This window comes from Colius striatus, chromosome 12 (assembly GCF_028858725.1).
Source record: "Colius striatus isolate bColStr4 chromosome 12, bColStr4.1.hap1, whole genome shotgun sequence".
In the NCBI taxonomy this organism is placed as follows: Eukaryota; Metazoa; Chordata; class Aves; order Coliiformes; family Coliidae; genus Colius; species Colius striatus.
In genome coordinates, this window is record NC_084770.1 from 8,325,865 (window position 1) to 8,340,020 (window position 14,156).

The following is a 14,156-nucleotide window of genomic DNA, read 5'->3' on the forward strand; positions in this document are numbered from 1 at the left end:
GTGGGTTCCTCCACTGTGACTATCATGGCAGAAAATGCAAGACTGGAAGGCAAGAGAGCCAGGTCCATTCTCCAGTTCCATGCAGACTCCCAATGCAGTGCTGACAGGGTTGAGAGTACCAGTAAAGGCCTTGAGCTCTGCAGCAGGAGGTGCCTGGTGCTCAGCACAGAATATGAAAACCTTGCAAGCACCTGGGGAAAGCTGGTGTTTTGGAAGCATGGTTTAGAACATCATTTGGCACACTTGAGGCTATTCAACAGGAGGTGTGATGTGTGTGGAGGCTGAGCTTTGCTCAGGTTGATGGCTGCTTTCATGGCTTGAGGAGATTTAGCTACCCTCCAGGCAGCATCCGCTGCAGTAGTGTATGAGTTTTCTGCATCCCAAATGTAGGTGGTTAGCAAGTTGGAAACCTGGATTTTATTGCATCTATTCTCTGAGATACAAAGCTGTGTCTTCACTGTGCCAGAAGAGTGTGCTGGCTCCACAAATTTAGTCTGATTGTGCTCTCCAGGTCCAGGCACTCAAGCTCTGCTGCTCTGTGCTGAACTGAGCTGCCAAGGCTCAGAACAGTGCAAGGAGAAGCCTTAGATGTCCCTCAGAAAGAGGAGGATTCTGATCAGTCTGTCATTGGATTAAATTCTAAAATATCCTTGCTGTAGAGAGCCAAGCTTGACACTTTCAGAGTGCACAGTCCCGAGGCAGCTTCCCCTGAGTGGGTGCATAGAGCTGATGTTTCTGTGCCTTCCAAGGCTCTACTGGGTACTGTGTCCCTCTGGGTGATGTCAGGCAGTGAGCCTGCCTGGGAGCCAAAGGATAAGGTGTATGCAGCAGCCAGACAGCAAGCAACTGCCTGGAAAAGAATTGGAGAGAGTCATAGGGGAGTCAGGGTTATTGTGGAGGGAGGCATAGGGAAAAAGGACATAAATGAAAAAGAAAGCAAATTAGCATTTTGATTGTTTCTTCTAGAACAATCTGGGGTTTTGCTTTGCCTTCCTGGGCAAAAGGGAATATCTATTCCCTGTCTCACAATGCAATGCAAACCCAAAGCAAATCACCTGACTCCTGACAGCTTGAGGTTTTTAACACAGTAAATAAGGCAACATGTTTTTCCAAAGTCAAAAAAAGGACCTGGGGTTTGGGACAAAAGTTATTAATAAGAAATGCTCTCTTGGGCAGGGAATTCAGAGGCTGCCTCATCAGACAGTAATTACCAGCCCAGCACCACCATTGCTGAGACAATTGAAATTTAGCCTCCTGACAAAAAATTGATTTTGAAGATTAATTGTCCCCTGTAGCACAGTTTTAGGCCTCTCTGAAATACAGAGAGGACAATTGTCCTTTGGGTTTAATAGAGCTGTCTCTCCAACACGCACAGAGCCGGAGCAGCTATATGTGTTTTTGCCCTGACTTAAAGCTGCTATGATGAAGGCAGTTTGAGAGGTGCTGCTGTCAGAAAGCAAACCACCATGGGTGACATCTGTCCCAGCTGTACTCCCAGCTCCTGTGCTGGACTGAGGGTAACAGCAAACAAATTTTGAGTTTAAAAAGTGGAATTTCCTCATGCAGCTGCAACTGCTGTGTAGTCTGCACAGCTTTTAAACCTGCACTGGGAAGACGAAGCTAGCTGAAAGAGTTTGTCTTGTTACTTTTGAATCTATGTGAAAGAGCATTGATTGCTCAGAGGCCTGGGGAGTTCAGCTCTCCCCAGAGAGGACTTTAAAGAGTAGTAACACAAGCTTTGCTCTCTCTAACACACAATTATTGCCTAGCTACTGATGGAGTGTTGGTTTGAGCTGAGGAAACTTCTGGGTAGAAATTCGTTTGGGAGATACCTTGTTCCTTGCCTGGCTTCCTGTAGTTTGAGCTGGAACTCTGTCAGTACTCCTCTAACATTTGAACCTACAGGTGAGTTTTAGTGAAATTAGCCAGGGACATTCTAGGGATTGCAGCAGAGGCTCAACTAGTATTTAGTTGTCCCCAGGAGCCAGGCAGCTGACCTGCCAGGGTGCTATGTGAAGCATGCTGAATTTGAGGTGGCTATTGAACTGCCACAGGCAGCAGTGAGAAGCTGAGAGAAGGAAAAGAAGTTGGGTGTCAGGGAAATTTGGCCTGATTCAATGGTTCAAGAGTGCAAGGGCTGTTGTAGTGGATGCCTGACCCTTAGTGTGAAGCACTGGTGTCTTGGCAAGTTTAGTGACAGTTTTCTGTAACAATCCCTGTCCATATCCCATCACATGTGCTTTACTTTTGTAATGACAAACTTCTAGCAGGTGAGTGAGAGCTAAATTAGCCATATGCTGGGTGTCTCCTGGTGCCCAACCTGGCTAAGCTGTGCTTTCATGCCTTTGACCTGGTCTCTCCAGGTGTCCATAGCCTCTGTCCCAGGGCTCTTCCTTCTTTTTCCTTCTAGGAAATGTAAAACCTGGAGAGTTATTTGCTCCAAGAAGGAAGGGCTGTTCATGTGTCTATTTAAAATACCTGAGGAAAATGCAGACCTGGAGGCATGGGATCTTAACTTCTACCTGTAGACCTCTGGGCATGCTCTCTGCTCTTGTTCAGGCTGTGATGGGAAGTGCTTGGGAGTGGGAAAGCAAAAGTCTTCTGGAATAGCACTGCAGAGAGCAGTGAGGTTTAGGACTGCTCCCTGCTGCAGTGTTTCACAATTGAATCCCAGGAAGCCTGGCTTGCAAAAGCTGAAACTGTCCTTCACCTCTTAAACCTGCACACAGCCCTTGTCCCATAATTTCTCAGCTTCTGATGTGAGAGAAACTCCCACCAAATTGACTTAATACAAGATTTAGGAAGGTGATTTCCACAAGGTACTGCCAGGCTCCTGACAGCACTATCAGCTGGATGGTACCTACCAGCACCTCTGGGGCTCTTGGGCTTGCTGCTGAGCTCCCCAGTCACAGTCCCTTGTTATCAGAGGGGAAGGTGGGGGAAGAAGGAGCAGCTGATGGGAGCTTTGGGGTAGGATTAGCTTTGAAATGTTTTTTTTCATCTGTCTGAGAGAACAGCTTCTCCCCATGGTACTGACAATAGCAAATGAGTTTCAGCTTTGCCAGGCTCTCCTCCATTCTGCTTTGTGTTGCTGATAACCTTACAGCAGGGATTCAGGGGAAAAAAAACCCAAGCCACAAAAGCAATTCTGATTTGCTTTATACAAGGAGAAGGAGAGAAAGGGCAAAATCAAGGAAACAGACGTTACACAACCTGTTTATTTGCTTTGAGGTTTCTCTTGCACGAACACAGGCTCCAGTGCCTGGGTCTCCTTTAGAAGTGTGGTGGTGAGGAGCTTTGTTACACACTCCTGTGCAGGGACAGTGTCTGTGTGGGGTGAGGTGTTTGTACAAACCATGCAGTATGTATGTACAAACCACAAACCATGCAGTGTGTATGTACAAACCATTCAGATCATTGAGTTTGTATTGTTTTAGCCTTGCATTTGCTAAGCTTATAACCAGAAGAGGGAAAGGAAGAATAAAATGAAAGAACATTCAGTAAAGACATGGAGAGAAAACTTGCTGGGCTGTGAATGGCCCAACTTTGGTTCAGCTGAGATGCCTGACCATCCTCTCAAACCTTCCTCAGCAAAATCTACACTCTGTATATGTGCAATTAGACGATTTGGCCACTTGATGTCTCTGTGGGTTGTGGAGAGCGGTAGGTGAACAGAAGTCAAGCTGGGACTGGTGCTGAGCGGAGGCAGCAGTGGCGATTAGTTAGCTCCTTAGAGATAAGGCTTGAGAGAGCAGCACGTTGATTCCTCCTCCTTACTTGCTTCTTTTAATGAGCTTCAGATTTTCTAACGAACTGGAAAGTCAGGAAGATGTTGGTAATCAGTTTCCAAAGAGAGCTGCCAAGGATCTGCACCTATCAGTGCTGCAGGTCTAAAACATGCCATAGAAATGTGAGATTAGGGGTCCTGGCCAGTCCTCAATCTTATCTGCTTCCCCACTAGGCAAAGTCTCATGGACGAAGCAGCCAGGAAGCCAGACTACTGTCATATCTCCATGCAGAGGAAGATGGGCCTTGGCAATCCTCCCCATTTCCCAGGGAAGTCTTGCATAGGGAGATTGCTATGTGCTGCCTAAACCACACCATCCAGTTCTATGTGAGAGTGTGTCATAAGGAGATGTACCAGGCTGTCCCCTGAGACTGATCACCCTGTGACAGACACAGACTGAGCATTCAGATGGGGCAGAGATGCTCCTTCCAGTCTGACACCGTCACAGTCCTAAAGATAATGTTTTACACAAGTCTTTTTTATTTATGCATGATGAAAATCTAGATTGGCTTTTGCTGTGAGCCAGACTGTGATATCTCTGTGCCTGAGGTTGTGGAGAGATAGTTGGGACTGAGGTTGCTTTGGATACGATTGCAGCCGCAGTTGCACATGGAAAGGCCTCGGGAAGTTTCCCATCATCATTTCTGCTGGTGGTGCTAAACTTCAGTGATAGTAGCTGGAGGATCCAGCCCTACTGTGTTAAATGTTGTACATGTGCACAGTTAAATTCCTTCCAATCCCTCTAGTCCTAAACAACTTGAAATCTTGCTTCTGCAAACCCAGATCTGCCTAGATACAGGCTTTTTCTCATGGTGATTCAGCAAGACTGTTGCTGCTCCCTAGAAATGTACAGAGCCATATATAAATTAAAAGAAGTGAATGGCCTTTTTTCCAACCCAATAAAAGCTTCTGCTACAGTTTGTCTCAAACAAGCAGTTTTAGCTCACTGCATGGGTTTTCAGTTTGGACCTGGTATAAAGCTTCTGCCTGCAGTGTATCCATCACCTTTCCCAGAGCCACTTCAGAGGGAGGAGAGCTTAGTGTTGGGAAGATGGTGACTGGGGAAGCATGCATCTCCAGCAAAACAGCTTCCCTGAGCAGCTTCTCAGCCTCAGGGCACTTGAGCAAAATTGCACACAAGGCTCACCCTACAATTTGCTGTTACTTGTGTAGGAAGATAAACTTGAAACGTCTCAATCTATCTGCTAAGCTGCAATTTATGAGCTACAAATGGCTGAGTCTTAGAGGGGAATAACAGATTTGAACAAAAGCTCTGCCACTCTGCCTCTGGAGGTAGAGACCACTGGAAAAGCTAACTGCCTCTGAGGGGAACATATAGATTTACAGAGGTGCCAACAAGCCTTCCCAGGAAATGTCAGCATCTGTGGTCTATGCTGCAGATCAAAGCAGCTTCAACTTAAAGTGAGGAGCAAGGGCTCAATGAGGAAGCCAATGGTCTGGGAAATACACAGAAATAGCAAAGGCTTCTGTGATCACATACTCTGCTCCTGTACAGCTCAAGAGAAAAAGGGCAAATTTGTTTATTAAACAGCTTTGTGTGACTTATAAATTCCATTAATCTGAGGATAGAGCAGCTCCCTCCAGAGTGCTTGTTATTACTTGCCTGGAAACCAGTCAGGGTCTGGCCATGAAATGATGTTCTGGTAGAAAGACCTTGTTCAGTCTGTAATTTATGCAATTGCTAGGAGACTGCTCAGATGGCTGAATGACTTCTATTAACATAACTTTAATTCTGTACTTTTAACAGAAATAATTTATGCTTGGTGTTTCTTCAGGATCCTTTATTATTAGACTTCAAGCCTAACTTCTGGGGAGAGATCAAGGCTTTGTCTTTTCACCAGTCATTGCTTCAAGAGTGATCTTTGAGGCTAGAAGCTGCTTGGATTTTCCCAGGAGCCAGACTGGGAATATGGAACAGGTCTTGGCAGGTATTAATTTCTAAAGCCTCTTATCTTTTCCCAGGGAAGTGTTTGCAGAGACTTAGTTGCACAGACAAGTATGGCCAGGTTGACTTCCCCAAATTAGCATTGGTAACTGTAAACTTAATCAATACTTGTGGCAAATGTTAGAGGTCTTGACTGCACTTGTCAGTCAAACTTCTTTATTCAGTAGATGTTTGATGCAACAGCTACTCTAAATGCTTCTCTGATCTCTCTCAGTAAGTCTGATAGCAGGGTTGTCTTGCCATAGCTGCACCAGCTGGTGCCCTGCCATGTCTCCATTTCTGCCCAATTAGGAGCTGAGGCAGTTGTCTATAGGCAGGTTATGGCCTGGCAGTGAGATTTAGATAGGAGGGAAAAGTGCTTTGAGAATTTAGGATAGAAAGTACCATATAGGCAGCTCTCTTAAGCATAAAAGGTGGGATACATTCCTGATGGACAAACTTTTACTAATGTAACCATCATTAATCCAAACACTCAGCTAAATGTTGCATAAGCTACTGAGCAACAGATGGGGATCCAGTTCTGGCTTTGTGTTTAAAAGAAACCACATGAGCCCACAATGTGAAAATTCCTGAAAACGTGTTCCTTCCATCATCTCAAAGGAGGCAGTTTTTAATTAATACCGTGGTACCATATGCAATGCAAAAGAATCCACTTGGAGCCCTTTGACTGGATAACTTTGTACTGCAAAAGAGGGGAACATCTATCTGCAATTATAGCAATATATTTTTCCAGCCTGCTCTCACGGAATATTGCCAGGGAAAGTCTCTAATCATCAAAGAACATGGTAGTGTTAATGTGATTTTTGTAGGTCTCCTAAGGGAAAGGCTTATGTCCTTCCAGGAGGAATGCACTGCTGAATAAATCATCAAGCATTCCTTACCAATGGGACTCTGCTAAGTACATTGCTCAAATGAAGATTATTCTCCTGAAAGGAGAGGTGATTCTCCTCAGAGCAGCACACCAGACATACTGACAGTAGCTGCTCAGAGACATGGCAGCAGCTGAGGATCTTCTCAGGGAGTATTGCCCAGATAGCCCTGCAAGTTAGCAGTGTGGGCTAACAGAAACATCATGCAAGCAAGTCACTGTGCACTTTGGGGAGATAATGAAGCCCAGTGGCTTCACTACTTTCTCCTCTGGCAACTAAGCTATCTTAAGCTGCTTTGCTCCTGGTTCTTCTGGTGACTGGGCTTTCTGCTTTCTCTGCTCCTGTCACTCAAGGGCTTGCCTCTTTCTTGGCACTGCTGCAGAACAGTGTCCAGACAAACTGCAGGAGCATGTCCTACTCTGCAGGGAGCTGTACCTGGAGCAGAAGTCAGGATCTCTCCCTAAGAGGATTGCAATAAGCTGCCTTTTTCTGCAACAGCCAGGTAGCAATTATGGAAGTGAGATTTAAATGCAAGTGGTCTTCAGTGTGTGAGGGCACTGAGGACACCAGCATGGGCATCCTTCACCTTCCAGGCACTACGACTTCCATAAGAAAACTCTCTGAATACAACCTTAAATGTTTCACTGACATGTTGCCTCCCCATACTCTTGGCATCCAGTTGCAATTCTAGGAGCTGTTTGAAAGGGGCTTGGGAAAGTTTTGGGCTCAATTGAGACTAGGATCCACTTAGTCATCTGTGTTCTCTCATCCAGCCATGGGGACAAGGGAGGCAGACCCTATTATCCTAAGCAGAATCCCAGCATTTTTCTGCTTGGACTCCTGCCTACTGACAGTCTCCTCATCTCATTTTGCAAAGGTATATTGTTAGTCCTTGGCTGTATTTCTCACTAGAACATAATGTGGATGAAAACATCCTAGCAGCTCACATCATATCCAAAGGATATAGGGCAGGATACAACCTCTTGCTGGTCAACCTATACTTTCCCTAAACCTCATATGGCACCAGGCATGCCACTTGAGCACCAGCAGCACCCACCATGGTAGGAGCCCTCACAAATGCTGTGCTATTATCTCCCTTATTCAGTGCCTCATGTGGAGGTGTGAAGAACTTTGTTCTCCTGCACACTCATTCTTCACCTCTGCTGAGAACACAGTGCAGCCAAGGTGATGTGCAGCCTATCACATGTCGGCTTACTTGCTTGAGCCTGTTTTATTAGGTCTTCGGGAGATGAAGGAAGAAGCACATTCCTTATCCCTTCTTGGCTGAAAGATTCACCCTGAGGTCAAGCAGGCTGTCTTATTCTATGTTTGCAGATAACTAAATGTATTTCTAGGGCTGTTTTGCAGGAGCATAAGGCTTACCAGTGTGTTGTCCTGGAAAACTGTGCTAATATGCAGCCTACATCAATTATACTGTCTAAAGAAGACTTCCTTGAGTGGTTTATTTTGTTCTGCATCTCCTCTCGAGCTCTGTATAAAACAACCTACCTTGGCAGAAGTCAAAGGATCACACTGAAATCTTCCTGTCTGTCTACTCATAAATATTCCCTAGTTATCCCTTGAGAGTTGAGGAGGACTAATGGAAACAGGTGAAGCACATTTGACTGTGTCTGGCTCAAGGGTCCAGCACTCCCCTGGAATGCCACCCACAGAGTGGTGCTCTGAGCTGAGGGATTGTGTGGATGGTGGTTTTCCAGGCTGTGAGGAGTGAGCTCTGTCAGCAAGCAACCCAAGGAACAATAGAGTTAATACTGACCAAGCTGGCTTCTCACTGCCAGTGGTAGACTGTGCTAGAAAGCTCCTAGTGCCCTCATTCTTTATTCACACTGCCAGGCAGGTCTCCAAGTACACAGGCAAAGCCCAAGAAGAATTGAAATAATTCAGAGAAGGGAGGAGAGGGAAGCTGTGTTTATGGGTTGCAGCAGCAAGATGTGTTGGCCATTTCTACCCTGGGGCCAGAGAGGAGCTGGCAGTCTCTACATTGAGCTCAGACTCACAGGATGCTATGGAAAATGGTAGCCAGGAGAGAGGGCTTGATACCTACATGCCTCACTCTTTCATGTAGTGATGTCTTTAGAAGATAAATCCCAGCCTACAGCTACCTGTGCCTTAAAGCATCTGAGACATCCCACCTCCTCCAGTGCTGCTGGCCTGAGGCTAGAAGTTATGCTGTTCCTCTGAAGGCCTTTGCTCTCAGGTCTGCGTGTGAATTTATTCTTCAGGCCATGCAGATCTTTGATCAAAGCAAACAGGGAATGTCATCAGGGGGAAAACTTCATGGTTTTTAATTCTTTTTTTTTTTTTCTCTGGGAGGATTGGAACTGGGCATATAAGAGTTGGATGTCCTTGTCACTTGAGGACAAGGTAAGGTCTCATGAGTAGCAAAATATTTCTGGTGTGCAGCTGCTTGAGAGAACAGCTGCACAGCAAACTGCAGCAAGAGGAGGGAAATGGCCTGGGCTGCAGTGAGTGCCCTGGGTTCAGCATCTGCTGTGCTGCTGTTCAAGTGGAGCAGGCAGGACTCTCTAACCCAAGTAGTTTATTCCAGTTTGATTTATTTTAATTCCCCCCACCCCACCCCAATGCGTTAACAAAGCTAAAGCATCAGCTAGTGAAACTTTTCAGTTCGAAGGAAACTGGTAAAGCTCCAGCACTGAGCTGATTAGAGAGGAATGTCCGTGTCCCCTACAGAAAGGACAGGGGAGAGGAGCAGAGCTGCTGAGATCCCTGCCAAAGGACAGACCAAACACCACAATTACCTTCTTGGCCATATCAAGGTACTGCTAGACCCCAGCTGTGACAGCAGAGTCCTTTGTGGTGACTGCATGATGAGAGACTGGTGAATACTCAGCATGTGTCAAGCTGTGCATGCCACTGACTCTGGCCAGGCTGTGCTGTTAATCTTTGTCCACACAGCCCTTGAGGACTTGGCAGCTCTGTCTGTGAGACTCAGGGTGCTGAAGCTGAGAATGGAGCTGAAATGGGTGGGAGTATTAGAAAAGTTTGGCTTCTGCATCTACCTGGAGACCACTGGGACTCAGCAGGCCAGCACTGGTGACTCTTGAAACACCATGCTCTTGGCCCATGTTGTCACCTCTTGGTGAGTTACCCAGTAACTCTGGATAACTTTCACTAGCGGTGTTAAGTGATGGTGTCCCAATAGAGACAGAACTGGAGAATTTGGCCCATTTTTAACAGAAGAGTAACAGCTGATAAACCAGATTTTAACTAGTGTATAGTTGCTTTCGGTTGCAGTTAACACTGTATGACAAACCATGTGTGATATTAAACAGGTGTTCTTAAAGGTTAGATATAGTATGTTGTATCTCTTCATCCTCTTCCTCTCCCTTTCTCCCAAAGCACTGATCATGTTCATATGGTTCTTTACATTTTTCAAAGCTCTCTGCAAACATTAACTGATTAATCCTCACAGCCCACTATACATATGCTTTAATTAATTAGCATTCATTTACTTAACTTGCACTGTCTCATTAAATATAAATTAAATGTATGTTTGCGAACTTTAACTAGCAACGTTGCTGGGGATTTATACACAGCATGAATGCAAATATGTTAATAGTGGCTGGAGGCAGCAAAATTCAAATACCAAGGTATTTAGTGAAAAAAATATGTTGTAGTGCCAGTGAACAGAGTCAGACAATTAACTGTTCCTATAAAATGCATATGTTGTCATGCCTTTCAACTCATCATTCATTCCACAATGTTACCATAGCAATCCTGATAATTTGCTTCCCATAATGTCTGTCTGTGTGCTTTGTTCTCTTAGTTTAATTTTTCAGACTTGCAGAAGCTCAGTGCTCTGTGGGCTGTCAGTTTGCTGTGAATTACTCAGATACAAAGTGTGCTCATACATCTAAAAGCTAATGCTTGGACTTACTATGGACGCTGGGTAGCCTTCTGTATTATAAGCCATCCAGCAAAGCAACGATGAGACCACTAACTGTCCTGGTTGTGTTGATAGCTCTGTCTGTGGACTGTCAGTGGCAGGAGTGTCCCAACTTCCTATTAGACTGTCACTCTCTATAAGGACAAAGCATTCACTGCTGTGTGCTGCCCAGCTCTGTCTGGATCAACCGCGTTGTCACAGGTTCCTGCAGTTTTTTAGGACCAAACTGCCATGGGTGCCAGGGAGAGTTAGAGCCAAAGTAACCCTGAGGATTTGGGCTGTTTTGCCCAGGTGTAATTCTCTTGGCTGTGTCTCTTGTTGCATTTTCCAGCACAAAGCAGTGCTGCCTGCCACCCAAGAGGTAATCACAGATCAGAGATGACTGAAGTCTGGAGTCTCCTTATCTGGAGACATTCAAAACCCATCTGGATGAGTTCCTCTGTGACCTATTCTAGGTGGTCCTGCTCTGGCAGAGGGGTTGGACTGGGTGAGCTTTCGAGGTCCCTTCCAACCTTTAAGATTCTGTGAAGTGTTTTCCTAGGAATAAATTTGTAAATCAGAAGATGAAGAGAGAGTTTTTTCAAGGTTGTGTCACTTATGTTGAGGAAATGTGGCTAAAAATGAAGCATCATTTGGACATACTAGATTTGGATTAAGCCTTCCAAATCTCATTGTAGTAATAGAAAAGTACTATTGTTTGAAGTCTTGTGCATTATTTCATCTCTTCCATCTCTCCATACCTTGGAGAACTAGTGGGCTAGAATTTGGACTTGTTGCCAAGAGGCAGCTCCAAATGTAACCAATTCTTTCCTCTATGTGAAAAGGAGACACTTTTCTCCTAAGTTTTGTTCCAAAACTTAGATGTGTTCTATTTCCCTTTGTTTCTACTGTCCTGTTGATAGCTCACTCCTTGTATTTAAGAGGTGACAAGTAACTTGCCATTGCTGAATGATAAGGGATGGATTGGTGGTTGTTCCCACTCATCCTGCAGAGACCAGTTGTAGGAACAGCAGCAGCAGACACTTCAGTTTCCAGAGGGTTGTACATGCCATTGCAAAACTGAATGTGTGTTCATTTGATTGTTGTGCTTTTAAATTAGAGCTTGCCATGCACAAACAAGCTTTTAGTGATGCTTGATCTTTTAACTAGAAATATGTTTTTTTACAAACTGTGCGTTAGCTTGCTCTTCCAGAGAGGTATCAGGGCTTTGAGAGCTATTCTGAGTCTCTTCCTTCCATGGACTTACCTTCATCAAGAAAAATTCTTGCAAGCTGAACACAAACTCCTCATATAACCCCCAATGCTTTCAGGAAGGTTTTCCTCAAATACTTGTCTGAGTCTTTGCAATCAGTTATCTTGGTGACATACAGGAGAAGGCAAAGCTCTTAATTTTTTCAGAGCAAGCAGGAGTTAAAAGGAGTAGAAATATGTTCTGTTGCTCAAGCCAGAAGAATTATTTGAGGACAGACATAATGAACACACACACATGTTGTATGGTGCTTTAGAGCAAGCTTCACTCAAAAGTATAGTGAGGAGTGTATGGCATGACATCAACGTAACTGCTGGAACACAAAGTATGACTACATTTTGGGAAAGATGTTTCAAACACCATTTTCAGTTAGAGCTTTTGGAACAGTAGTCCTTCTTTCTCTTCTGTTTTTACCAGAATAGTGAAAGCATTCAGTAATATAATTTCCTAACCTTTTTTTCCCTTGTAGCACTCTTTTTGTCTTGTCCGAAAAATCTTATTAGAATGTAAGAATAAAGCTGCTGGATCTAGCCCAGTATCTCATTTACAACAGCATAGAGGAAAGCAGAATGATTTCCAAATATTCTTGCTTCCAACAGTTTGTAGTGCAGGGCTTTCATAAAACAAAGGCAGTGTCTCTGTACATTTTTCCTCAGTTAAATTTTCCAGTTTTCAGCCTGTCTCAACCTCTTGTCCACAACATCCAGAAGAAAGACTTTGTTGGCTGCAGTACACGTTTGTGATGAACCACTTCATTTAGATTGTTTTTAACCTGTTTTTGTAGTTTCATCTCCTTTATTCTGGTTTGGAATGCTCATGTGCAGTCTGTATCTGTTCCCTCTCTCCGTGATACTCCTGATTTTATGGATATTATAGTTCCTTTGAGTATCTCCTTTCAGGATGGAAGAAACCTAATCTATTTAAATGGGAACCATTTCAACAAACTTTGACAGCCACCTCAGGATGAAGATATGATTCCATGACTCTATTATATGAGTACGTGGAACTGCTTTTCAAATGAACTCACTGGCTTGTCCTTAACTTGTGGGAGCAGGTTTGCTGAAATCAGTGCCATTCTCAGGAAATGGAGCTCTGGGTAAGAGATATTTGGACTATTCAGACCAGTCTGATGATATGTGAATATGATGACTTTGAAGGATTTTTTGATGCTGTTCTTGTGATAGATATGGTAGAGAAGAGCCAAAAGCATTTTCCAGTTTTATTGAAGATCTTTCTGGTAGATAGCTATGATGTTGCATGCTTGCAATGAGCAGTAAACAAAAAGGTTACTTCCTAGAGAACTGGAAAGAATGTTGGAGGATTGATTTTACTGTTCTGTTCAGGGTGATAATATGGGTTTGGAAGATGTGGAACACGTTAAGATGTTAGGTAAGTCTTGCTAGTGCTTTTTAATTTTCACTTTGATAGCTAAGGATAATTCACCTTGCTCCAGCTGGGAACGTGTCTAGTGGAAAGGATAAAAAGTAGAATTAAAAAACCATCTTAAGACAGTTTGCAAACAGAATGAGCCTTGTCTGAGAAGATATGCATTGTTGGCCAGCTGCAAGTCAGCTGTGGCCTATCCCTTTCCCATGTAATATTTCAGACTCCTTCATTATGATTCATCAGTTCATTACAAAATTTACTGTATCAGATTATTGACTTCTCTTGAATAAAGCTACTCAAGTGCTGTCTTGAAGACTTTCATCTCTTTTTGCAGAATGTCGTTTGTCTTGGGCAACTACAACAGTGCTGAGTCCTCAGGAGAACCTGCAAATGGATTTCTTTGGGTCTTGGATCTTACTAACTGATTTCTTAAGCAGTAGTATTTTCTTTCCTATGTCCAGGAAATTTTCATTAATAGAAAATAATTCAACAGTTTTCATTGTTAGAAAATAATGAGGAGGAAACGTAGTAATTGGAGTGCTCTGATCCTTGGAGTTCACCTTCATTCTGATCTCTGAGGTGCTGTGAGATCCTAACTGCACTAGTAAGGGCTACTTGTGCATCTGTCTAAAGCACCAGTGTAAAGGCCTATTTGTCATTTATAACCTCTTGAAAGAGGGATTTTGAGCAAGATGTTATGCAAAAGCCTCAGGAGTTGTCTGCACAAAGGCAAGTCTTATTTTGTGATTGACTCCCTTGATAGCTGGAGCTGTTTTCTGGGCTTTGCCAAGCAGGGAGAAGACCAAGTAAAGTCTGATAGCTTCACCAGTGGGTAAAGAGAGAAAAAAGTTCCCGTCCAAGCCTCTGCCTTGCCCAGAAACTGGTGACTGTGGAGAGTGCTTGCATGTGAGTTTTCGATGTCCTCCTCCAGACTCATAGATTTTGCTGGGCGCAGTTTAAAGAAGTGATGG